This window comes from Pleurodeles waltl, chromosome 7, assembly GCF_031143425.1.
Source record: "Pleurodeles waltl isolate 20211129_DDA chromosome 7, aPleWal1.hap1.20221129, whole genome shotgun sequence".
In the NCBI taxonomy this organism is placed as follows: domain Eukaryota; kingdom Metazoa; phylum Chordata; class Amphibia; order Caudata; family Salamandridae; genus Pleurodeles; species Pleurodeles waltl.
This window is the reverse complement of record NC_090446.1, coordinates 948,060,139-948,087,633: the sequence shown is the minus strand read 5'-3', so window position 1 is coordinate 948,087,633 and position 27,495 is coordinate 948,060,139. Positions and strand designations below refer to the sequence as shown.

The window sequence follows — 27,495 nt, the reverse complement described above, 5'->3', positions numbered from 1 at the left end:
TTAAAATCTGTTACTCTTTGGCAAAGAAGGATCCTCCTGAGGGCATTAGAGCTCATTCCACCAGAGCTAAGTCGGCCACTTCGGCCTTGGCCAGAGGTGTTCCTGTGGTCGACATCTGCAAGGCCGCAACTTGGTCGTCCCTTCACACTTTTGCAAAACATTACTGTTTGGATTCTGAGGTTATAAGGGACGGCCATTTTGCACGGTCAGTGCTGCAGGATTTCTTGGTTTGACCATTTAGGCACCCACCGCCGGGCGTGGTACTGCTTTGGGACTCTATTCATTAGGTGAGGAATCCACAGGTAGTTGTATCCATCAGAAGAACGAGTTACTTACCTTCGGTAACAACTTTTCTGGTGGATACATTAGCTACCTGTGGATTCCTCACGGTCCCACCCGCCTCCCCGTTGCCTTTCTGGTCTTACCAAGTAATCCTTGAGTACGCTCCTCTTGGTCTTCGAGGGTGCAATAGATGTTGTATATAATATATTTATATATGTATATATGTATATATCTTTGTGTATATACTTGATGTGTATATATATTTTAAAAAGAGAGAGTTATATATATATATATAAAAGATTTACAGTTATTCATGCAATGTTGTGTATTTTTACAATGTTATGGGATGTTGCCTTGCTCTTTCATTGCATTGCCTGGTTGTTCTCATGCACGTAAAAAATGATTGGTACTGACGTCTGCACGTCGTCGAGGACCTCTTATTGCCTGTATGACGTCAGTCAGCGTCGCGTGGGCTAGAGTGACGTCCTCGTCGACGTGCAGAGACTAGGAAGAAGATTTCCGTCGAATGCTGGCGCCATGGGAGAATTCATTAGGTGAGGAATCCACAGGTAGCTAATGTATCCACCAGAAAAGTCGTTACCGAAGGTAAGTAACTCGTTCGTCTAACCTTTACCTGGTAAAGGTTAGGTGCAAAGTTACTTAGTGTGAGGGCACCCTGGCACTAGCCAAGGTTCCCCCACATTGTTCAGAGCCAATTCCCTGAACTTTGTGAGTGCGGGGACACCATTACACGCGTGCACTACATATAGGTCACTACCTATATGTAGCTTCACAACGGTAACTCCGAATATGGCCATGTAACATGTCGATGATCATGGAATTGCCCCCTCTATACCATCCTGGCATAGTTGGCACAATCCCATGATCCCAGTGGTCTGTAGCACAGACCCTGGTACTGCCAAACTGCCCTTCCTGGGGTTTCACTGCAGCTGCTGCCAGCCCCTCAGACAGCCAGCTGCCCTCCTGGGGTCCAGCCAGGCCTGGCCCAGGATGGCAGAACAAAGGACTTCCTCTGAGAGAGGGTGTGACACCCTCTCCCTTTGGAAAATGGTGTGAAGGCAGGGGAGGAGTAGCCATCCCCAGCCTCTGGAAATGCTTTCTTGGGCACAGATGTGCAAAATTCTGCATAAACCAGTCTACACCGGTTCAGGGACCCCTTAGCCCTGCTCTGGCGCGAAACTGGACAAAGGAAAGGGGAGTGACCACTCCCCTGACCTGTACCTCCCCTGGGAGGTGCCCAGAGCTCCTCCAGTGTGCTCCAGACCTCTGCCATCTTGGAAACAGAGGTGCTGCTGGCACACTGGACTGCTCTGAGTGGCCAGTGCCACCAGGTGACGTCAGAGACTCCTTGTGATAGGCTCCTTCAGGTGTTGCTAGCCTATCCTCTCTCCTAGGTAGCCAAACCCTCTTTTCTGGCTATTTAGGGTCTCTGTCTCTTGGGATTCCTTAGATAACGAATGCAAGAGCTCATCCGAGTTCCTCTGCATCTCTCTCTTCACCTTCTGCCAAGGAATCAACTGCTGACCGCGCTGGAAGCCTGCAAACCTGCAACATAGTAGCAAAGACGACTACTGCAACTCTGTAACGCTGATCCTGCCGCCTTCTCGACTGTTTTCCTGGTGGTGCATGCTGTGGGGGTAGTCTGCCTCCTCTCTGCACTAGAAGCTCCGAAGAAATCTCCCGTGGGTCGACGGAATCTTCCCCCTGCAACCGCAGGCACCAAAAAGCTGCATTACCGGTCCCTTAGGTCTCCTCTCAGCATGACGAGCGAGGTCCCTCGAATCCAGCAACTCTGTCCAAGTGACTCCCACAGTCCAGTGACTCTTCAGTCCAAGTTTGGTGGAGGTAAGTCCTTGCCTCACCTCGCTAGACTGCATTGCTGGGAACCGCGACTTTTGCAGCTACTCCGGCCTCCGTGCAGTTCCGGCGGAAATCCTTTCTGCACAGTCCAGCCTGGGTACACGGCACTCTAACCTGCATTGCACGACCTCCTAAGTTGTTCTCCGGCTACGTGGGACTTCTTTGTGCGACTTCGGGTGAGCACCGTTTCACGCATCCTCGTAGTGCCTGTTTCTGGCACTTCTCCGGGTGCTACCTGCTGCTAAGTGGGCTCCTTGTCTTGCTCGACGTCCCCTCTACCTCCTGGTCCAATTTGCGACCTCCTGGTCCCTCCTGGGCCGCATCAGCGTCCAAAAACGCTAACCACACGATTTGCAGCTAGCAAGGCTTGATGGCATTCTTTTGGCGGGAAAACACTTCTGCACAACTCTACAAGGCGAGTGGGATCCGTCTTCCAAAGGGGAAGTCTCCAGCCCTTTGCATTCCTGCAGAAACCGCAGCTTCTTCAGTCCAGTCGAAGCTTCTTTGCACCCGCAGCTGGCATTTCCTGGGCATCTGCCCATCTCCGACTTGCTTGTGACTTTTGGACTTGGTCCCCTTGTTCCACAGGTACCCCAGATTGGAAATCCAGCGTTGTTGCATTGTTGGTTTGCGTCTTTCCTGCATTATTCCTCTAACACGACTTCTTTGTCCTTAGGGGAACTTTAGTGCACTTTGCACTCACTTTTCAGGGTCTTGGGAGGGCTAATTTTCTAACTCTCACTATTTTCTAATAGTCCCAGCGACCCCCTACAAGGTCACATAGGTTTGTGGTCCATTCGTGGTTCGCATTCCACTTTTGGAGTATATGGTTTGTGTTGCCCCTATCCCTATGTGCCCCCATTGCATCCTATTGTAACTATACATTGTTTGCACTGTTTTCTAAGACTATACTGCATATTTCTGGTATTGTGTATATATATCTTGTGTATATTTCCTATCCTCTCACTGAGGGTACACTCTGAGATACTTTGGCATATTGTCATAAAAATAAAGTACCTTTATTTTTAGTATAACTGTGTATTGTGTTTTCTTATGATATTGTGCATATGACACTAGGTGGTACTGTAGTAGCTTCACACGTCTCCTAGTTCAGCCTAAGCTGCTCTGCTAAGCTACCATTATCTATCAGCCTAAGCTGCTAGACACCCTATACACTAATAAGGGATAACTGGGCCTGGTGCAAGGTGCAAGTACCCCTAGGTAATCACTACAAGCCAGTCCAGCCTCCTACATTGGTTGTGCAGCGGTGGGATAAGTGCTTTGAGACTACTTACCACTCTTGTCATTGTACTTTTCATAAGAGAAAAATGTACAAAACAAGTTCAGTGTATATACACATTGCCAAAAAGTTTTGCATTTCCTCTTTTCACTCTTTTCTAAGTGCTGAAAAGTACTTCTAACTTTCTAAAAAGTTCTAAAAAGTTTAAAAAGTTTTTTTTCTCAGTCTTTCTAAAAGCTCTGACAAACTTTTTCTCTTTTTCTATCACTTTAACTCTCTCTAAAAATGTCTGGCACAGGCCAAAATGTTGATCTGTCCAAACTTGCATATGATCACCTTAGCTGGAAAGGAGCAAGGAGTCTCTGCATAGAGAGAGGTTTGAGTGTAGGGAAGAATCCTTCCTTGGAATTGTTACTTAACATGCTTAGAGAACAAGATAAGGCAAGAAGTGCCCCATCTGTTGAAAAGGTAGCTAATGGTTCCCAATCTGATCAAGGGACTCCCCCAGGAAAAGATTCAGGAAAGAAACTTCCTAGCCTGCCCATTACTAGACAGTCTAGCATAGTTGGTAATGATGAAGAGCCACACCATACAAATAGTGTTGTCTCACATCATAGCAAAAGCATTTACTCACACCACAGTGGTACTGATGTTTCTGTTAGCCAAGCTGTTAGGGTGTCCTCTGTAAGGGACAGGTCTCCTTCTGTCCATTCTCACCATACTTCTGTTTCAAGGCATGTCCCTCCCACCCACCCTGATGACAGATTGTTAGAAAGGGAGCTCAATAGATTGAGAGTGGAACAAACCAGACTGAAGCTCAAGAAGCAACAGCTGGATTTGGATAGACAGACTTTAGAAGTAGAGAAGGAGAGACAGAAACTGGGTTTAGAAACCCCTGGTGGCAGCAGCAGTATTCCCCATAGTCATCCTGCAAAAGAGCATGATTCCAGGAATCTGCATAAGATAGTTCCCCCTTATAAGGAGGGGGATGACATTAACAAGTGGTTTGCTGCACTTGAGAGGGCCTGTGCTGTACAGGATGTCCCTCAAAGGCAGTGGGCTGCTATCCTATGGCTATCATTTAGTGGAAAAGGTAGGGATAGGCTCCTTACTGTAAAAGAAAATGAAGCTAATGATTACAAAGTTCTTAAGAATGCACTCCTGGATGGTTATGGCTTAACCACTGAACAATACAGGATAAAGTTCAGAGAGACCAAAAAGGAGTCTTCACAAGACTGGGTTGATTTCATTGACCATTCAGTGAAGGCCTTGGAGGGGTGGTTACATGGCAGTAAAGTTACTGATTATGACAGCCTGTATAACTTGATCCTGAGAGAGCATATTCTTAATAATTGTGTGTCTGATTTGTTGCACCAGTACTTGGTGGACTCTGATCTGACCTCTCCCCAAGAATTGGGAAAGAAGGCAGACAAATGGGTCAGAACAAGGGTGAACAGAAAAGTTCATACAGGGGGTGACAAAGATGGCAACAAGAAGAAGGATGGTAAGTCTTCAGACAAGGGTGGGGACAAATCTAAAAATGAGTCTTCATCAGGCCCACAAAAACACTCTGGTGGGGGTGGTGGGCCCAAATCCTCTTCTAATCAAAACAAGGAAAAGAAACCATGGTGCTATTTATGTAAAATAAAGGGCCATTGGACAACAGATCCCAGTTGTCCAAAGAAAAGCACCAAGCCTCCTACCACTACAACCCCTACTGCTACCCCTAGTGTCCCTATTAATAGCAGTGGTGGTGGGAGCAATCCTACTAATAGCCAATCCAAGGGAGTAGCTGGGCTCACTATTGGTAACTTAGTTGGGGTTGGCCTTGTTAGGGAGGCCACAGAGGCTATGTTAGTCTCTGAGGGGGCTATTGATTTAGCCACCTTAGTTGCTTGTCCCCTTAATATGGATAAGTACAAGCAACTACCCCTAATAAATGGTGTTGAGGTTCAGGCCTACAGGGACACTGGAGCCAGTGTGACTATGGTCATAGAGAAACTGGTCCACCCTGAACAACACCTACTTGGTCACCAGTACCAAGTAACCGATGCTCACAACAACACACTTAGCCACCCCATGGCTGTTGTTAATCTCAACTAGGGGGGGTTACTAGTCCAAAGAAAGTTGTGGTAGCTTCAGATTTACCTGTAGACTGTCTATTAGGGAATGATTTGGAGACATCAGGTTGGTCAGATGTGGAGTTGGAGGCCCATGCAGCAATGCTGGGCATCCCAGGGCATATTTTTGCTTTGACAAGGGCTCAGGCCAAAAAGCAAAAAGGACAGGGAAGCTTGGATCCTGGAACAATGGACCAAGTGCTCCCTAAAGCTAGGGCTAGTAGAAGCAAACCACTTCCTACTATCCCTCCCTCTACAGTGGATTCTACTTCTGAGGAAGAGGAATTCCCTCCCTGTGCAGAACCTACACCAGAGGAGCTTCAAGCAGACACTGCTGAACTTTTGGGTGAAGGGGGGCCTGCCAGGGAGGAGCTGAGTGTGGCACAGCAAACCTGTCCCACATTAGAGGGTCTCAGACAGCAAGCTGTCAAACAGGCTAATGGGGATGTCAGTGACTCTCACAGAGTTTACTGGGAGGACAACCTCTTGTACACTGAGCAAAGGGATCCTAAACCTGGAGCTGCCAGGAGACTAGTGATTCCTCAGGAGTACAGAAAGTTCCTCCTAACTCTTGCCCACGACATTCCCCTAGCTGGGCACCTGGGACAAATGAAAACTTGGGACAGACTTGTTCCCTTGTTTAATTGGCCTAGGATGTCTGAGGACACAAAAGATTTTTGTAAGTCCTGTGAAACCTGTCAAGCCAGTGGCAAGACAGGTGGCACCCCAAAGGCACCCCTTATTCCACTGCCTGTGGTTGGGGTTCCCTTTGAAAGGGTAGGGGTTGACATAGTTGGCCCCCTTGACCCTCCTACTGCTTCAGGCAATAGGTTTATCTTGGTGGTAGTGGACCATGCCACAAGATACCCTGAAGCAATTCCTTTAAGGACCACTACAGCACCTGCAGTGGCAAAGGCCCTCCTGGGAATATTTTCTAGGGTGGGCTTCCCAAAGGAAGTAGTATCAGACAGAGGAAGCAATTTCATGTCTGCATACTTAAAGGCCATGTGGAAGGAGTGTGGTGTAACTTACAAGTTCACAACACCCTATCATCCACAAACAAATGGACTGGTGGAGAGATTTAATAAAACTCTCAAAGGCATGATTATGGGTCTCCCTGAAAAACTCCGCAGGAGATGGGATATCCTTCTACCATGCCTCCTTTTTGCCTACAGGGAGGTACCCCAGAAAGGAGTGGGCTTCAGCCCCTTTGAACTTCTTTTTGGACACCCTGTTAGGGGTCCACTCACACTTGTAAAGGAGGGTTGGGAACAACCTTTAAAAGCTCCTAAGCAGGATATTGTGGATTATGTACTTGGCCTCAGATCGAGGATGGCTGAGTACATGAAAAAGGCCAGCAAAAACCTTCAGGCCAGCCAAGAGCTCCAGAAGCAATGGCATGATCAGAAGGCTGTTTTGGTTCAGTACCAACCAGGGCAGAAAGTGTGGGTCTTGGAGCCTGTGGCCCCAAGAGCACTCCAAGATAAATGGAGTGGTCCCCACACAATTGTTGAGAAAAAGGGTGAAGTCACCTATTTAGTTGACTTAGGCACTGCAAGGAGTCCCCTTAGGGTACTCCATGTAAACCGCCTGAAACCCTACTATGACAGGGCTGATCTCACCCTGCTCATGGCAACTGATGAGGGACAGGAAGAAGACAGTGATCCTCTACCTGATCTCTTCTCTTCCACAGAACAAGATGCTCTTGTGGAAGGTGTAGTTTTGGCAGATTGTCTTACTGCTGAGCAGAAAGACCATTGCATAAATCTCCTAGATCAATTCTCTGAACTCTTCTCTACTGTGCCAGGCACCACTTCTTGGTGTGAGCACACTATAGATACTGGAGACAGTTTACCTGTCAAAAGTAAGATCTATAGGCAGCCTGACCATGTCAGGGACTGCATAAAGCAAGAGGTCCAGAAAATGTTAGAACTAGGAGTGGTTGAGCACTCTGAAAGTCCATGGGCTTCTCCTGTGGTACTTGTACCAAAACCCCATTCCAAAGATGGAAAGAAGGAAATGCGGTTTTGTGTAGACTATAGAGGGCTCAACTTGGTAACCAAAACTGATGCTCACCCTATACCCAGGGTAGATGAGCTCATAGATACACTGGCATCTGCCAAGTATCTAAGCACTTTTGATTTGACTGCAGGGTATTGGCAGATCAAATTGTCAGAAGATGCTAAACCTAAAACTGCATTTTCAACCATTGGAGGACATTACCAGTTTACTGTAATGCCTTTTGGTTTGAAAAATGCACCTGCCACTTTTCAGAGGTTGGTGAACACAGTCCTGCAAGGGCTGGAAGCTTTCAGTGCAGCATATTTGGACGATATAGCTGTCTTTAGCTCCAGCTGGGATGATCACCTGGTCCACCTATGGAAAGTTTTGGAGGCCCTGCAAAAGGCAGGCCTCACTATCAAGGCTTCAAAGTGCCAGATAGGGCACGGTAAGGTGGTTTATCTGGGACACCTTGTTGGTGGGGAACAGATTGCACCACTTCAGGGGAAAATCCAAACAATTATTGATTGGGTTCCCCCTACCACTCAGACTCAGGTGAGAGCCTTCCTAGGCCTCACTGGGTATTACAGGAGGTTCATTAAGAACTATGGCTCCATTGCAGCCCCTCTTAATGACCTCACTTCCAAAAAGATGCCTAAAAAGGTATTGTGGACAGCTAACTGTCAGAAAGCTTTTGAGGAGCTGAAGCAGGCCATGTGCTCTGCACCTGTCCTGAAAAGCCCTTGTTACTCTAAAAAACTTCTATGTCCAAACTGATGCATCTGAATTAGGAGTAGGGGCAGTCCTATCACAACTTAATTCTGAGGGCCAGGATCAACCTGTTGCTTTTATTAGTAGGAGGTTGACCCCTAGAGAAAAGCGTTGGTCTGCCATTGAGAGGGAGGCCTTTGCTGTGGTCTGGGCTCTGAAGAAGTTGAGGCCATACCTGTTTGGCACTCACTTCATTGTTCAGACAGACCACAAACCTCTACTTTGGCTAAAACAAATGAAAGGTGAAAATCCTAAATTGTTGAGGTGGTCCATATCCCTACAGGGAATGGACTATACAGTGGAACATAGACCTGGGAGTAGCCACTCCAATGCAGATGGACTCTCCAGATATTTCCACTTAGACAATGAAGACTCATCAGGTCATGGCTAGTCTTATTGTCCTTCGTTTGGGGGGGGGTTGTGTAGGAAAGTACCATCTTGCCTGGCATGTTACCCCCATTTTTCACTGTATATTTGTTGTTTTAGTTGTATGTGTCACTGGGACCCTGTTCACCAGGGCCCCAGTGCTCATAAGTGTGCCTGAATGTGTTACCTGTGCAGTGACTAACTGTCTCACTGAGGCTCTGCTAATCAGAACCTCAGTGGTTATGCTCTCTCATTTCTTTCAAATTGTCACTGACAGGCTAGTGACCAATTTTACCAATTTACATTGGCTTACTGGAACACCCTTATAATTCCCTAGTATATGGTACTGAGGTACCCAGGGTATTGGGGTTCCAGGAGATCCCTATGGGCTGCAGCATTTCTTTTGCGACCCATAGGGAGCTCTGACAATTCTTACACAGGCCTGCCACTGCAGCCTGAGTGAAATAACGCACACGTTATTTCACAGCCATTTTACACTGCACATAAGTAACTTATAAGTCACCTATATGTCTAACCTTTACCTGGTAAAGGTTAGGTGCAAAGTTACTTAGTGTGAGGGCACCCTGGCACTAGCCAAGGTGCCCCCACATTGTTCAGAGCCAATTCCCTGAACTTTGTGAGTGCGGGGACACCATTACACGCGTGCACTACATATAGGTCACTACCTATATGTAGCTTCACAACGGTAACTCCGAATATGGCCATGTAACATGTCGATGATCATGGAATTGCCCCCTCTATACCATCCTGGCATAGTTGGCACAATCCCATGATCCCAGTGGTCTGTAGCACAGACCCTGGTACTGCCAAACTGCCCTTCCTGGGGTTTCACTGCAGCTGCTGCTGCTGCCAGCCCCTCAGACAGGCAGCTGCCCTCCTGGGGTCCAGCCAGGCCTGGCCCAGGATGGCAGAACAAAGGACTTCCTCTGAGAGAGGGTGTGACACCCTCTCCCTTTGGAAAATGGTGTGAAGGCAGGGGAGGAGTAGCCTCCCCCAGCCTCTGGAAATGCTTTCTTGGGCACAGATGTGCCTAATTCTGCATAAACCAGTCTACACCGGTTCAGGGACCCCTTAGCCCTGCTCTGGCGCGAAACTGGACAAAGGAAAGGGGAGTGACCACTCCCCTGACCTGTACCTCCCCTGGGAGGTGCCCAGAGCTCCTCCAGTGTGCTCCAGACCTCTGCCATCTTGGAAACAGAGGAGCTGCTGGCACACTGGACTGCTCTGAGTGGCCAGTGCCACCAGGTGACGTCAGAGACTCCTTGTGATAGGCTCCTTCAGGTGTTGCTAGCCTATCCTCTCTCCTAGGTAGCCAAACCCTCTTTTCTGGCTATTTAGGGTCTCTGTCTCTTGGGATTCCTTAGATAACGAATGCAAGAGCTCATCCGAGTTCCTCTGCATCTCTCTCTTCACCTTCTGCCAAGGAATCGACTGCTGACCGCGCTGGAAGCCTGCAAACCTGCAACATAGTAGCAAAGACGACTACTGCAACTCTGTAACGGTGATCCTGCCGCCTTCTCGACTGTTTTCCTGGTGGTGCATGCTGTGGGGGTAGTCTGCCTCCTCTCTGCACTAGAAGCTCCGAAGAAATCTCCTGTGGGTCGACGGAATCTTCCCCCTGCATCCGCAGGCACCAAAAAGCTGCATTACCGGTCCCTTGGGTCTCCTCTCAGCACGACGAGCGAGGTCCCTCAAATCCAGCAACTCTGTCCAAGTGACTCCCACAGTCCAGTGACTCTTCAGTCCAAGTTTGGTGGAGGTAAGTCCTTGCCTCACCTCGCTAGACTGCATTGCTGGGAACCGCGACTTTTGCAGCTACTCCGGCCTCCGTGCACTTCCGGCGGAAATCCTTTGTGTACAGTCCAGCCTGGGTCCACGGCACTCTAACCTGCATTGCACAACCTCCTAAGTTGTTCTCCGGCGACGTGGGACTTCTTTGTGTGACTTCGGGTGAGCACTGTTTCACGTATCCTCGTAGTGCCTGTTTCTGGCACTTCTCCGGGAGCTACCTGCTGCTAAGAGGGCTCCTTGTCTTTCTCCACGTCTCCTCTACCTCCTGGTCCGATTTGCGACCTCCTGGTCCCTCCTGGACCGCAGCAGCGTCCAAAAACGCTAACCGCACGATTTGCAGCTAGCAAGGCTTGTTGGCGTTCTTTCGGCGGGAAAACACTTCTGCACGACTCTACAAGGCGAGAGGGAACCGTCCTCCAAAGGGGAAGTCTCTAGCCCTTTGCGTTTCTGCAGAAACCGCAGCTTCTTCAGTCCAGTCGAAGCTTCTTTGCACCCGCAGCTGGCATTTCCTGGGCATCTGCCCATCTCCGACTTGCTTGTGACTTTTGGACTTAGTTCCCTTGTTCCACCGGTACCCCAGATTGGAAATCCAGCGTTGTTGCATTGTTGGTTTGTGTCTTTCCTGCATTATTCCTCTAACACGACTTCTTTGTCCTTAGGGGAACTTTAGTGCACTTTGCACTCACTTTTCAGGGTCTTGGGGAGGGCTAATTTTCTAACTCTCACTATTTTCTAATAGTCCCAGCGACCCCCTACAAGGTCACATAGGTTTGTGGTCCATTCATGGTTCGCATTCCACTTTTGGAGTATATGGTTTGTGTTGCCCCTATCCCTATGTGCCCCCATTGCATCCTATTGTAACTATACATTGTTTGCACTGTTTTCTAAGACTATACTGCATATTTCTGGTATTGTGTATATATATCTTGTGTATATTTCCTATCCTCTCACTGAGGGTACACTCTGAGATACTTTGGCATATTGTCATAAAAATAAAGTACCTTTATTTTTAGTATAACTGTGTATTGTGTTTTCTTATGACATTGTGCATATGACACTAGGTGGTACTGTAGTAGCTTCACACGTCTCCTAGTTCAGCCTAAGCTGCTCTGCTAAGCTACCATTATCTATCAGCCTAAGCTGCTAGACACCCTATACACTAATAAGGGATAACTGGGCCTGGTGCAAGGTGCAAGTACCCCTAGGTACTCACTACAAGCCAGTCCAGCCTCCTACATAGACCCCCAGGGTCCGGACGTCCTTGCCGATGGCACGCCAAATATCTTTCTTCTGGTGGGCGCTGACCTACATGAAATGTACAGGGGAAGAAGAGAAGTCATTACTAACTGCACCGTCAAAGAGAGTGGCCCCCATCCCTACCCTTGCCATGTGGCACATGCACTCACCGTCTTACATGCACGCAGCACTCTTCCCCCTTCCTTCTTACATCCAGCCCTCTCCACACAGGCATAGTCCAAACAACATGCTCCCTGTGTACTTACCTGTTTGTCTGGAGGACCATAGAGTAGCGTGTACTGGGGGAGGACCCCATCAGCGAGCTTCTCCAACTCCTCCGATGTGAAGGCAGGGGCCCTTTCCCCAGACGCACGAGCCATTGTCTCTTCCAGACTGAGGTCACAGCAGCACTTGCAGTGTAGGTCCTCTCCTGTCGAAGATCAGGTATGGAGTGATTGAAGTGATAGAAAATGGCGGTTACGTCCGCGGTGGTGCGTACCATCACCGCCGGCGTACATCGTCATTGGCTCCTGGGACCCTTAGTGTCCAATGTTAACCAATGCAGCATTGCGCCGCGGTCTCCGACCGCCTACCGCGACGGTGTACAACGCCAGCGCAGTTACCTCACATCCCATTGTCCCACTTTAGAGGTCAGGCAGCCGTTATTTCAGGGGCCCACATGGCCTCATTTTCAACTGCGTCACACATACCTAGGCCTAGTCTCAACACACATACAGGCCACCTTTTGTGTATGATTGGTGTTCTGGGTAAACTGTGGGTACGTACCTCTGAGTTATTTGACTCTGTGGTCGCTGTTGTCCTTCATAGGCACCGCCGCTGGGACATGTGAGGAGATGGCGGCATCCTCCGGTGTACCGACCGTTGGTGGACCTGTCGACAATGGAGGAGCGAAATTTGATAATCACCTACAGGTTTGACCGTGCCACTATCCAGGAACTGTATACCCAGTTGGAGCCAGACCTGATGTAAGCAATCCGCCATCCCACAGGAATCCCCCCTCAAGTGCAGGTGCTGTCAGTGCTCCATTTCCTTGCAAGTGTGTCTTTTCAAACAACTGTGGCCATGGCATCAGGGATGTCCCAGCCTATGTTTTCCAACGTATTGTCCAGAGTGTTGTCTGCCCTTCTGAAACACATGCGGAGCTACATCGTTTTCCCCCAGGTGGAGGATTTGCCTACAGTGAAAGGTGATTTCTATTCCATGGGACATATCCCCAACATCATAGGTGCCATTGATGGGACCCATGTGGCTTTGGTTCCCCCCCCACAGGAGTGAACAGGTGTACAGAAACCAGAAGAGTTATCATTGTATGAATGTACAGATGGTATGTTTGGCCGACCAGTGCATCTCCCATGTGAATGCCATGTTCCCTGGCTCAGTGCATGACGCCTACATCCTGCGAAATAGCAGCATCCCTTATGTGATGGGTCAACTCCAGAGGCACCGTGTGTGGCTATTAGGTGAGGCCCTGGAAGCAAGACAGTGGGAATGGTTGTCTGGGGTGATCCCTACAGGTTCGTGTGTCCCTCGCCATTTGCAGGTGACTCTGGTTACCCCAACCTGTCATGGCTACTGACCCCAGTGAGGAATCGCAGGACAAGGGCAGAGGAACGCTACAATGAGGCCCACGGGCGAACTAGGAGGGTGATCGAGCGGACCTTCGGCCTCCTGAAGGCCAGATTCAGGTGCCTCCACATGACAGGTGGATCCCTATTCTACTCACCAAAGAAGGTGTGCCAGATCATCGTGGCCTGCTGTATGCTTCACAACTTGGCTTTGCGACGACAGGTGCCTTTTCTGCAGGAGGATGGTCCAGATGGCGGTGTTGTGGCAGCTGTGGAGCCTGTGGACAGTGATGAGGATGAAGCAGAGGAAGAAGACATGCAGAACAGGGACTCAGTGATCCAGCAATATTTCCAGTGAAACACAGGTGAGAATACAATCCTGCCTACTACATGTACTTTTACACTACTACCTCTATCCTGTCGTTTTCACCCAGTGTATGGTCACTGAGTTGTCACTTTCCCTTACGGTTTCACAGATGTGGGTCCCACTGTGTGTCATCTGCTTAAATTCCTCATGAACTAGAGCTGTGTGACATAGGTATGGCAGAGGTCTGGAGCACACTGGAGGAGCTCTGGGCGCCTCCCCTGGGAGGTGCAGGTCAGGGGAGTGGTCACTCCCCTTTCCTTTGTCCAGTTTCGCGCCAGAGCAGGGCTGGGGGATCCCTGAACCGGTGTAGACTGTGCCCATCAAAGCATTTCCAGAGGCTGGGGGAGGCTACTCCTCCCCAGCCCTGAAACCTTTTTCCAAAGGGAGAGGGTGTAACACCCTCTCTCTGAGGAGGTCCTATGTTCTGCCTTCCTGGGCCAAGCCTGGCTGGACCCCAGGAGGGCAGAAACCTGTCTGAGGGGTTGGCAGCAGCAGCAGCTGCAGTGAAACCACGGGAAAGGTAGTTTGGCAGTACCCGGGTCTGTGCTAGAGACTCAGTGTAGGAGGCTGGACTGGCTTGTAGTGAGTACCAAGGGGTACTTGCACCTTGCACCAGGCCCAGTTATCCCTTATTAGTGTATAGGGTGTCTAGCAGCTTAGGCTGATAGATAATGGTAGCTTAGCAGAGCAGCTTAGGCTGAACTAGGAGACGTGTGAAGCTACCACAGTACCACTTAGTGTCATATGCACAATATCATAAGAAAACACAATACACAGTTATACTAAAAATAAAGGTACTTTATTTTTATGACAATATGCCAAAGTATCTTAGAGTGTACCCTCAGTGAGAGGATAGGAAATATACACAAGATATATATACACAATAGCAAAAATATGCAGTATAGTCTTAGAAAACAGTGCAAACAATGTATAGTTACAATAGGATGCAATGGGGAAACATAGGGACAGGGGCAACACAAACCATATACTCCAGAAGTGGAATGCGAACCACGAATGGACCCCAAACCTATGTGACCTTGTAGAGGGTCGCTGGGACTATTAGAAAATAGTGAGAGTTAGAAAAATAACCCTCCCCAAGACCCTGAAAAGTGAGTGCAAAGTGCACCAAAGTTCCCCTAAGGACAAAATAGTCGTGTTAGAGGGAGAATGCAAGGAAAACACAAATCAGCAATGCAACAACGATGGATTCCTGTCTGAAGGTACCTGTGGAACAAGGGGACCAAGTCCAAAAGTCACAAGCAGCTCGGAGATGGGCAGATGCCCAAGAAATGCCAGCGGTTGGTGCAAAGAAGCTCTTACTAGGCTGAAGAACTGTGAATACTGCAGGAACGACAAGGGCTAGAGACTTCCCCTTTGGAGGATGGATCCCCCACGCCTTGGAGAGTCGTGCAGAAGTGTTTTCCCGCCGGATGGACGCCAACAAGCCTTGCTACACGCAAATCGTGCGTTTGGCGTTTTTGGACGCTGCTGGGGCCCAGGAGGGACCAGGAGGTCGCAAATTGGACCTGCAGAGAGAGGGGACGTCGAGCAAGACAAGGAGCCCTCACTGAAGCAGGTAGCACCCGGAGAAGTGCCAGAAACAGGCACTACGAGGATGCGTGAAACGGTGCTCGCCGAAGTTGCACAAAGGAGTCCCACGTCGCCGGAGACCAACTTAGAAAGTCGTGCAATGCAGGTTAGAGTGCCGTGGACCCAGGCTTGGCTGTGCACGAAGGATTTCCGCCGGAAGTGCACAGGGGCCGGAGAAGCTTGCAAAGTCGCGGTTCCCAGCAATGCAGCCCAGCGAGGTGAGGCAAGGACTTACCTCCACCAAACTTGGGCTGAAGAGTCACTGGACTGTGGGGGTCACTTGGACGGTGTCGCTGGATTCGAGGGACCTCGCTCGTCGTGCTGAGAGGAGACCCAAGGGACCGGAGATGCAGCTTTTTGGTGCCTGCGGTTGCAGGGGGAAGATTCCGTCGACCCACGGGAGATTTCTTCGGATCTTCTGGTGCAGAGAGGAGGCAGACTACCCCCACAGCATGCACAAGCAGGAAAACAGTCGAGAAGGCGGCAGGATCAGCGTTACAGAGTTGCAGTAGTCGTCTTTGCTACTATGTTGCAGGTTTGCAGGCTTCCAGCGCGGTCAGCGGTCGATTCCTTATCAGAAGGTGAAGAGGGAGATGCAGAGGAACTCGGCTGAGCTCATGCATTCGTTATCTGAAGTTTCCCCAGAGACAGAGACCCTAAATAGCCAGAAAAGAGGGTTTGGCTACCTAGGAGAGAGGAAAGGCTACTAACACCTGAAGGAGCCTATCACAAGGAGTCTCTGACGTCACCTGGTGGCACTGGCCACTCAGAGCAGTCCAGTGTGCCAGCAGCACCTCTGTTTCCAAGATGGCAGAGGTCTGGAGCACACTGGAGGAGCTCTGGACACCTCCCAGGGGAGGTGCAGGTCAGGGGAGTGGTCACTCCCCTTTCCTTTGTCCAGTTTCGCGCCAGAGCAGGGGCTAAGGGGTCCCTGAACCGGTGTAGACTGGCTTATGCAGAATTGGGCACATCTGTGCCCAACAAAGCATTTCCAGAGGCTGGGGGAGGCTACTCCTCCCCTGCCTTCACACCATTTTCCAAAGGGAGAGGGTGTCACACCCTCTCTCAGAGGAAGTTCTTTGTTCTGCCATCCTGGGCCAGGCCTGGCTGGACCCCAGGAGGGCAGCTGCCTGTCTGAGGGGTTGGCAGCAGCAGCAGCTGCAGAGAAACCCCAGGAAGGGCAGTCTGGCAGTACCAGGGTCTGTGCTACAGACCACTGGGATCATGGAATTGTACCAACAATGCCAGGATGGCATAGAGGGGGCAATTCCATGATCATAGACATGTTACATGGCCATATTCGGAGTTACCATGGTGACGCTACATATAGGTAGTGACCTATATGTAGTGCACGCGTGTAATGGTGTCCCCGCACTCACAAAGTTCAGGGAATTGGCTCTGAACAATGTGGGGGCACCTTGGCTAGTGCCAGGGTGCCCTCACACTAAGTAACTTTGCACCTAACCTTTACCAGGTAAAGGTTAGACATATAGGTGACTTATAAGTTACTTAAGTGCAGTGTAAAATGGCTGTGAAATAACGTGGACGTTATTTCACTCAGGCTGCAGTGGCAGGCCTGTGTAAGAATTGTCAGAGCTCCCTATGGGTGGCAAAAGAAATGCTGCAGCCCATAGGGTTCTCCTGGAACCCCAATACCCTGGGTACCTCAGTACCATATACAAGGGAATTATAAGGGTGTTCCAGTAAGCCAATGTAAATTGGTAAAAAATGGTCACTAGCCTGTTAGTGACAATTTGAAAGTAATGAGAGAGCATAACCACTGAGGTTCTGGTTAGCAGAGCCTCAGTGAGACAGTTAGGCACCACACAGGGAACATATACATGCACACCTATGAGCACTGGGGCCCTGTGTGACAGGGTCCCAGTGACACATACATATAGGCCACAAACCTATGAGCACTGGGGTCCTGACTAGCAGGATCCCAGTGACACATAACAACCATACTGAAAACATGGTGTTTTCACTATGAGCACTGAGGCCTGGCTATCAGGATCCCAGTGAGACAGTGAAAACAGTGACAAACACCCTGACATACACTCACAAACAGGCCAAAAGTGGGGGTAACAAGGCTAGAAAGAGGCTACCTTCTCACACAACCCCCCCCCAAACGAAGGACAATAAGGCTAACCTTGGCCAGTTGAGACTTTATTGTCTAAGTGGTGATAAGTAGAGAGTAGCTCTGCAATAGACTGGTTACTCCCTTTATCATCCACTATATGGTTACTTCCCTGTGGGGATGTAAACCACCCTGTTTGAAGTTTTTTAGCTAACCAACAATGTGAAGATGTATTTTCTGAGTTTCTATCAGTAAGTTTTAGTTTAGAGCAGTGGGAATTGTCCACTGAACCTATTTGTAGTGATGGAAATGCCAGACAGGGATGCTGTCTCAGAAAAGCCATAGCTGGGCAAAAACTTTGTCCATATGGCTGGAAGAGAGAACAGGGATGCTGTTTCTCTTGGGTTGGAGCAGGGCAGGGATGCTGTCCTATCAGCTCCACACTAGGGCAGGGATGCTGTCCTAAGTGTTGTGAGGTAGTGCAGGGTTTCTGCACTAAAGTTTCTCTGGGAGGGTTGGAGGGATGCTCCATGTTAACTAAAATGGTGCTGTTTTTCTCACCAATGTTAGTTATCCCACAGAGAGGTACTTCCACCTCAGGGAGTCCAGCTTTGCCAGCTGATGATTCCCTTGGAACAGGTGCCACCCCAGGAGAGGTTTCTCCCACCACAGGAATAGTATCCTGAATGGTAGGGTGGTTAGGGGATACTGTGATACCCTTTTTACCTGTTGATGGAGAGGGATCCTGAGTTTTCAGGCCTTCTCTCCTTTGCTTTTTCATTTCACTTGAAATGAGAGGGAACAATTCCTCAGGGATGCCCAGCATGGCTGCATGGGCATAAAACTCTACATCAGCCCAACCTGAGGCCTCTAGGTCATTACCTAAGAGACAGTCTACAGGTAAGCTAGGTGATACCACCACCTGCTTAGGGCCAGTAACTCCACCCCAACTAAACTGAATTATAGCTAAGGGAAGAAACTTAGTGGAGTTATGGACATCAATAATCTTATACTGTTGTCCGATGATGTGTTGTTCAGGAGGCACTAGGTTTTCAGTCACCAAAGTGAAACTGGCACCTGTGTCCCTGTAGGCCAAGGCCTCAACACCATTTATTGAAACTGTCTGCCTGTACTTATCCATTGTAAGGGGACAAGCAGCCAGTGTGGCAAGGCCAATGCCACTAGGTGTGACAGAAACTGTCTTGGGACTGATTACATCAGTTTCCACTATGGACCCATAAGTGAACCCAACTACACCCTTTGCTTGACTGTTGCCAGCAGTCCCACCACTAGTACCACTACTGCTAGGGGCACTAGAGCTTGATGTATTAGTGGTGGTAGGCTCAGGGGGTTTACCTGGACAGGACTTATCCCCTGGCCTATGGCCTCTGTTTTTACACACAAAGCACCAGGGCTTTTTAATGTGTGCAGGTTGGGAAGAAGAGGAAGAATTTGTTTTATCCCCACCCTCTGAAGAGTGTTTAAGATTTGAAGTGGGATCTTTGGTTTTACCCTTATCCCCATGCTTATCTTGAGATTTTTCACCATCTTTCTTCTTATTGCCATCTTTGTCACCCCCTGTATGAACTTTTCTGTTCACCCTTGTTCTGACCCATTTGTCTGCCTTCTTTCCCAATTCTTGGGGAGAGGTCAGATCAGAGTCTACCAGGTACTGGTGCAACAAATCAGACACACAATTATTAAGTATATGCTCTCTCAGGATTGTGTTATACAGGCTTTCATAATCAGTAACTTTACTGCCATGTAACCACCCCTCCAAGGACTTCACTGAATGGTCAATGAAATCAACCCAGTCTTGTGAAGACTCCTTTTTGGTCTCTCTGAACTTTATCCTGTACTGTTCAGTGGTTAAGCCATAACCATCCAGGAGTGCATTCTTAAGAACTGTAAAATTATTAGCATCACTTTCTTTCACAGTAAGGAGTCTATCTCTACCCTTTCCACTAAATGATAGCCATAGGATAGCAGCCCACTGCCTTTGAGGGACATCCTGTACAACACAGGCCCTCTCAAGTGCAGCAAACCACTTGTTAATGTCATCCCCCTCCTTATAAGGGGGAACTATCTTGTGCAGATTCCTGGAATCATGCTCTTTTGCAGGATGACTATGGGGAATACTGCTGCTGCCACCATGGGTATCTAAACCCATTTTCTGTCTTTCCCTCTCTATTTCTAAAGACTGTCTATCCAAATCCAGCTGTTGCTTCTTGAGCTTCAGTCTGGTTTGCTCCACTCTCAATCTATTGAGCTCCCTTTCCAACAATCTGTCATCAGGGTGGGTGGGAGGGACATTTCTAGATACAGAGGTATGATGGGAATGAACAGAAGGAGACCTGTCCCTTACAGAGGGCACCCTAACAGCTTGGCTACCAGTATAATGTGAGAGCACATCATCAGTATGATGTGATTCAACCTCTGTACCAACTATGCTAGACTGTCTAGTAATGGGCAGGCTGAGAATTATCTTTCCAGAACCTTTTCCTGGGGGAGTCCCTGGATCAGATTGAGAACCATTAGCTACTTTTTCTACAGATTGGGCACTTATGGCCTTATCCTGTACTCTAAGCATATTTATTAACAGTTCTAAGGAAGGATTCTTCCCTACACTCAAACCTCTCTCTATGCAGAGACTCCTTGCTCCTTTCCAGCTAAGGTGATCATATGCAAGTTTGGACAGTTCAACTTTTTGGCCTGTGCCAGACATTTTTAGAGAGAGTTAAAGTGATAGACAAAGAGAAAAAAGTTTTCAGAACTTTTTGGAAAGACAGAAAAAAACTTTTTAAACTTTTAAGAACTTTTTGAAAGTTTAGAAGTACTTTTCAGCACTTAGAAAAGAGTGAAAAGAGGAAATGCAAAACTTTTTGGCTATGTGTATATACACTGACCTTGTTTTGTATATTTTTCTCTTATGAAAAGTACAATGACAAGAGTGGTAAGTAGTCTCAAGCACTTATCCCACCACTGCACAACCAATGTAGGAGGCTGGACTGGCTTGTAGTGAGTACCAAGGGGTACTTGCACCTTGCACCAGGCCCAGTTATCCCTTATTAGTGTATAGGGTGTCTAGCAGCTTAGGCTGATAGATAATGGTAGCTTAGCAGAGCAGCTTAGGCTGAACTAGGAGACGTGTGAAGCTACCACAGTACCACTTAGTGTCATATGCACAATATCATAAGAAAACACAATACACAGTTATACTAAAAATAAAGGTACTTTATTTTTATGACAATATGCCAAAGTATCTTAGAGTGTACCCTCAGTGAGAGGATAGGAAATATACACAAGATATATATACACAATAGCAAAAATATGCAGTATAGTCTTAGAAAACAGTGCAAACAATGTATAGTTACAATAGGATGCAATGGGGAAACATAGGGACAGGGGCAACACAAACCATATACTCCAGAAGTGGAATGCGAACCACGAATGGACCCCAAACCTATGTGACCTTGTAGAGGGTCGCTGGGACTATTAGAAAATAGTGAGAGTTAGAAAAATAACCCTCCCCAAGACCCTGAAAAGTGAGTGCAAAGTGCACCAAAGTTCCCCTAAGGACAAAATAGTCGTGTTAGAGGGAGAATGCAAGGAAAACACAAATCAGCAATGCAACAACGATGGATTCCTGTCTGAAGGTACCTGTGGAACAAGGGGACCAAGTCCAAAAGTCACAAGCAGCTCGGAGATGGGCAGATGCCCAAGAAATGCCAGCGGTTGGTGCAAAGAAGCTCTTACTAGGCTGAAGAACTGTGAATACTGCAGGAACGACAAGGGCTAGAGACTTCCCCTTTGGAGGATGGATCCCCCACGCCTTGGAGAGTCGTGCAGAAGTGTTTTCCCGCCGGATGGACGCCAACAAGCCTTGCTACACGCAAATCGTGCGTTTGGCGTTTTTGGACGCTGCTGGGGCCCAGGAGGGACCAGGAGGTCGCAAATTGGACCTGCAGAGAGAGGGGACGTCGAGCAAGACAAGGAGCCCTCACTGAAGCAGGTAGCACCCGGAGAAGTGCCAGAAACAGGCACTACGAGGATGCGTGAAACGGTGCTCGCCGAAGTTGCACAAAGGAGTCCCACGTCGCCGGAGACCAACTTAGAAAGTCGTGCAATGCAGGTTAGAGTGCCGTGGACCCAGGCTTGGCTGTGCACGAAGGATTTCCGCCGGAAGTGCACAGGGGCCGGAGAAGCTTGCAAAGTCGCGGTTCCCAGCAATGCAGCCCAGCGAGGTGAGGCAAGGACTTACCTCCACCAAACTTGGGCTGAAGAGTCACTGGACTGTGGGGGTCACTTGGACGGTGTCGCTGGATTCGAGGGACCTCGCTCGTCGTGCTGAGAGGAGACCCAAGGGACCGGAGATGCAGCTTTTTGGTGCCTGCGGTTGCAGGGGGAAGATTCCGTCGACCCACGGGAGATTTCTTCGGATCTTCTGGTGCAGAGAGGAGGCAGACTACCCCCACAGCATGCACAAGCAGGAAAACAGTCGAGAAGGCGGCAGGATCAGCGTTACAGAGTTGCAGTAGTCGTCTTTGCTACTATGTTGCAGGTTTGCAGGCTTCCAGCGCGGTCAGCGGTCGATTCCTTATCAGAAGGTGAAGAGGGAGATGCAGAGGAACTCGGCTGAGCTCATGCATTCGTTATCTGAAGTTTCCCCAGAGACAGAGACCCTAAATAGCCAGAAAAGAGGGTTTGGCTACCTAGGAGAGAGGAAAGGCTACTAACACCTGAAGGAGCCTATCACAAGGAGTCTCTGACGTCACCTGGTGGCACTGGCCACTCAGAGCAGTCCAGTGTGCCAGCAGCACCTCTGTTTCCAAGATGGCAGAGGTCTGGAGCACACTGGAGGAGCTCTGGACACCTCCCAGGGGAGGTGCAGGTCAGGGGAGTGGTCACTCCCCTTTCCTTTGTCCAGTTTCGCGCCAGAGCAGGGGCTAAGGGGTCCCTGAACCGGTGTAGACTGGCTTATGCAGAATTGGGCACATCTGTGCCCAACAAAGCATTTCCAGAGGCTGGGGGAGGCTACTCCTCCCCTGCCTTCACACCATTTTCCAAAGGGAGAGGGTGTCACACCCTCTCTCAGAGGAAGTTCTTTGTTCTGCCATCCTGGGCCAGGCCTGGCTGGACCCCAGGAGGGCAGCTGCCTGTCTGAGGGGTTGGCAGCAGCAGCAGCTGCAGAGAAACCCCAGGAAGGGCAGTCTGGCAGTACCAGGGTCTGTGCTACAGACCACTGGGATCATGGAATTGTACCAACAATGCCAGGATGGCATAGAGGGGGCAATTCCATGATCATAGACATGTTACATGGCCATATTCGGAGTTACCATGGTGACGCTACATATAGGTAGTGACCTATATGTAGTGCACGCGTGTAATGGTGTCCCCGCACTCACAAAGTTCAGGGAATTGGCTCTGAACAATGTGGGGGCACCTTGGCTAGTGCCAGGGTGCCCTCACACTAAGTAACTTTGCACCTAACCTTTACCAGGTAAAGGTTAGACATATAGGTGACTTATAAGTTACTTAAGTGCAGTGTAAAATGGCTGTGAAATAACGTGGACGTTATTTCACTCAGGCTGCAGTGGCAGGCCTGTGTAAGAATTGTCAGAGCTCCCTATGGGTGGCAAAAGAAATGCTGCAGCCCATAGGGTTCTCCTGGAACCCCAATACCCTGGGTACCTCAGTACCATATACAAGGGAATTATAAGGGTGTTCCAGTAAGCCAATGTAAATTGGTAAAAAATGGTCACTAGCCTGTTAGTGACAATTTGAAAGTAATGAGAGAGCATAACCACTGAGGTTCTGGTTAGCAGAGCCTCAGTGAGACAGTTAGGCACCACACAGGGAACATATACATGCACACCTATGAGCACTGGGGCCCTGTGTGACAGGGTCCCAGTGACACATACATATAGGCCACAAACCTATGAGCACTGGGGTCCTGACTAGCAGGATCCCAGTGACACATAACAACCATACTGAAAACATGGTGTTTTCACTATGAGCACTGAGGCCTGGCTATCAGGATCCCAGTGAGACAGTGAAAACAGTGACAAACACCCTGACATACACTCACAAACAGGCCAAAAGTGGGGGTAACAAGGCTAGAAAGAGGCTACCTTCTCACACTCAGGGATCATGGAATTGTCTCCCCAATGCCAGAATGGCATTGGGGTGACAATTCCACGATCTTAGACATGTTACATGGCCATGTTCGGAGTTACCATTGTGACACTATACATAGGTAGTGACTTATGTATAGTGCACGCGTGTAATGGTGTCCCCTCACTCACAAAGTCCGGGGAATTTGCCCTGAACGATGTGGGGGCACCTTGGCTAGTGCCAGGGTGCCCACACACTAAGTAACTTAGCACCCAACCTTTACCAGGTAAAGGTTAGACATATAGGTGACTTATAAGTTAATTAAGTGCAGTGTAAAATGGCTGTGAAATAACGTGTGCGTTATTTCACTCAGGCTGCAGTGGCAGGCCTGTGTAAGAATTGTCAGAGCTCCCTATGGGTGGCAAAAGAAATGCTGCAGCCCATAGGGATCTCCTGGAACCCCAATACCCTGGGTACCTCAGTACCATATACTAGGGAATTATAAGGGTGTTCCAGTATGCCAATGTGAATTGGTGAAATTGGTCACTAGCCTATAGTGACAATTTTAAAGGCAGAGAGAGCATAACCACTGAGGTTCTGGTTAGCAAAGCCTCAGTGAGACAGTTAGGCACCACACAGGGAACACATACATATAGGCCACAAACTTATGAGCACTGGGGTCCTGACTAGCAGGATCCCAGTGAGACAGGTAAAAACAAACTTACATACATGTAAAATTGGGGGTAACATGCCAGGCAAGATGGTACTTTCCTACACACCCTGAAAGAAGCTATGTGCTCAGCACCAGTTCTAAAAGCTCCAGACTATTCTAAGCAGTTCAGTTCATAACCTAAAGGTTAGGTGCAAAGTTACTTAGTGTGTGGGCACCCTGGCACTAGCCAAGGTGCCCCCACATTGTTCAGGGCAAATTCCCCGGACTTTGTGAGTGCGGGGACACCATTACACGCGTGCACTACATATAGGTCACTACCTATATGTAGCTTCACAATGGTAACTCCGAATATGGCCATGTAACATGTCTATGATCATGGAATTGCCTCCTCTATGCCATCCTGGCATAGTTGGCACAATCCCATGATCCCAGTGGTCTGTAGCACAGACCCTGGTACTGCCAAACTGCCTTTCCTGGGATTTCACTGCAGCTGCTGCTGCTGCCAACCCCTCAGACAGGCTTCTGCCCTCCTGGGGTCCAGCCAGGCCTGGCCCAGGATGGCAGAACAAAGGACTTCCTCTGAGAGAGGGTGTTACACCCTCTCCCTTTGGAAAATGGTGTGAAGGCAGGGGAGGAGTAGCCTCCCCCAGCCTCTGGAAATGCTTTAATGGGCACACATGGTGCCCATTCTGCATAAGCCAGTCTACACCGGTTCAGGGACCCCTTAGCCCTGCTCTGGCGCGAAACTGGACAAAGGAAAGGGGAGTGACCACTCCCCTGACCTGCACCTCCCCTGGGAGGTGTCCAGAGCTCCTCCAGTGTGCTCCAGACCTCTGCCATTTTGGAAACAGAGGTGCTGCTCGCACACTGGACTGCTCTGAGTGGCCAGTGCCACCAGGTGACGTCAGAGATTCCTTCTGATAGGCTCCTTCAGGTGTTGCTAGCCTATCCTCTCTCCTAGGTAGCCAAACCCTCTTTTCTGGCTATTTAGGGTCTCTGTATCTGGGGATTCCTTAGATAACGAATGCAAGAGCTCATCCGAGTTCCTCTGCATCTCTCTCTTCACCTTCTGCCAAGGAATCGACTGCTGACCGCGCTGGAAGCCTGCAAAACTGCAACAAAGTAGCAAAGACGACTACTGCAACTCTGTAACGCTGATCCTGCCTCCTTCTCGACTGTTTTCCTGGTGGTGCATGCTGTGGGGGTAGTCTGCCTCCTCTCTGCACTAGAAGCTCCGAAGAAATCTCCTGTGGGTCGACGGAATCGTCCCCCTGCAACCGCAGGCACCAAAGAACTGCATCACCAGTCCCCTGGGTCTCCTCTCAGCGCGACGAGCGAGGTCCCTTGAATCCAGCAACTCTGTCCAAGTGACTCCCACAGTCCAGTGACTCTTCAGTCCAAGTTTGGTGGAGGTAAGTCCTTGCCTCCCGAAGCCACACTGCATTGCTGGGAACCGCGACTTTTGCAGCTACTCCGGCCTCCGTGCACTTCCGGCAGAAATCCTTTGTGCACAGTCCAGCCTGGGTCCACAGCACTCTAACCTGCATTGCACAACCTCCTAAGTTGTCCTCCGGCGACGTGGGACTCCTTTGTGCGACTTCGGGTGAGCACCATTTCATGCATCCTTGTAGTGCCTGTTTCTGGCACTTCTGCGGGTGCTGCCTGCTGTTGAGAGGGCTCCTTGTCTTGCTCGACGCCCCCTCTGTCCCCAGACGCAATTGGCGACATCCTGGTCCCTCCTGAGCCACAGCAGCATCCAAAAACTTTTACCGCACGATTTGCAGCTAGCAAGGCTTGTTGGTAGTCTTTCTTCAGGAAAACACTTCTGCACGACTCTCCACGGCGTGGGGGATCCATCCTCCAAAGGGGAAGTCTCTAGCCCTTGTCGTTCCTGCAGAACCTTCAGCTTCTACTGTCCAGTAGCAGCTTCTTTGCACCCACAGCTGGCATTTCCTGGGCATCTGCCCATCTCCGACTTGCTTGTGACTTTTGGACTTGGTCCCCTTGTTCCACAGGTACCCTCGACTGGAAATCCATTGTTGTTGCATTGCTGGTTTGTGTCTTTCCTGCAGAATTACCCTATCACGACTTCTATGTCCTTTGGGGAACTTTAGTGCACTTTGCACTCACTTTTCAGGGTCTTGGGGTGGGCTATTTTTCTAACCCTTACTATTTTCTAATAGTCCCAGCGACCCTCTACAAGGTCACATAGGTTTGGGGTCCATTCGTGGTTCGCATTCCACTTTTGGAGTATATGGTTTGTGTTGCCCCTATCCCTATGTGTCCCCATTGCATCCTATTGTAACTATACATTGTTTGCACTTTCTAATACTATTACTGCATATTTTGGTATTGTGTGCATATATCTTGTGTATATTTGCTATCCTCATACTGAGGGTACTCACTGAGATACTTTTGGCATATTGTCATAAAAATAAAGTACCTTTATTTTTAGTATATCTGTGTATTGTGTTTTCTTATGATATTGTGCATATGACACTAGTGGTACTGTAGGAGCTTCACTCGTCTCCTAGTTCAGCCTAAGCTGCTCTGCTAAGCTACCATTATCTATCAGCCTATGCTGCTAGACACCCTATACACTAATAAGGGATAACTGGGCCTGGTGCAAGGTGCAAGCACCCCTTGGTACTCACAACAAGCCAGTCCAGCCTCCTACAGGTGGTTCCTCTCAGTCCTGGGGGCTGCGGGTGCAGTGCTTGGTCCAGGGATTGGGTTCCTTTGTTACCAGGCAGTCGCGATCAGGGGAGCCTCTAGATCCTCTAAGCAGGCGTCGCTGTGGGGTTGCAGAGAGGTCGACTCAGGGTGTCCACGTCGTTGGAGTCACCTGGGAGTCCTCTCTGTGGTGTTGGTTGTCCTAGACTCGAGCCGGGGCGTCGGTGCAGAGTGTGAAGACTCACACTTCTGGCGGGAAGTGAGAGTCTCTTTAAAGTTGCTTCAAAGTTGCAAGTATGTTGCTGTTTCTGAACAGTACCTCTGTTCTCAGGAGGTTCTTGATCCTTTGGGTGCAGGGCAGTTCTCTGAGTCCTCGGAGGGTGCTGGTCCCGCTGGATGTGTTGCTGTACCGGTTCTTTGAGTCTGGAGACAGGCCGGTAGGGCCGGGGCCAAGTCAGTTGTCGTCTCCATCGTCTCTGCGGGGCTTTCAGGTCAGCAGTCCTTTTTCTTTCTTCAGGTTGCAGGTATCTGATTTCCTGGGTTCAGGGTCGCACCTAAATACTGAATTTAGGGATGTGTTTAGGTCTGGGGGGCAGTAGCCAATGGCTACTGTACTTGAGGATGGCTACACCCGCCTTGGGCCTCCTCCCTGAGGGGAGGGGGGCACATCCCTAATCCTATTGGGGGATTCCTCCAAAACCAAGAT

General features: G+C 49.3%; 1 protein-coding gene across 1 annotated transcript in view; it reads left to right on the top strand.

Annotated features, from left to right (window-relative positions):
• The window catches only part of DNAH17 (dynein axonemal heavy chain 17), a 7,556,186-nt gene that overhangs the window by 4,233,597 nt on the left and 3,295,094 nt on the right, over positions 1-27,495 (top strand). The window lies entirely within an intron of this gene.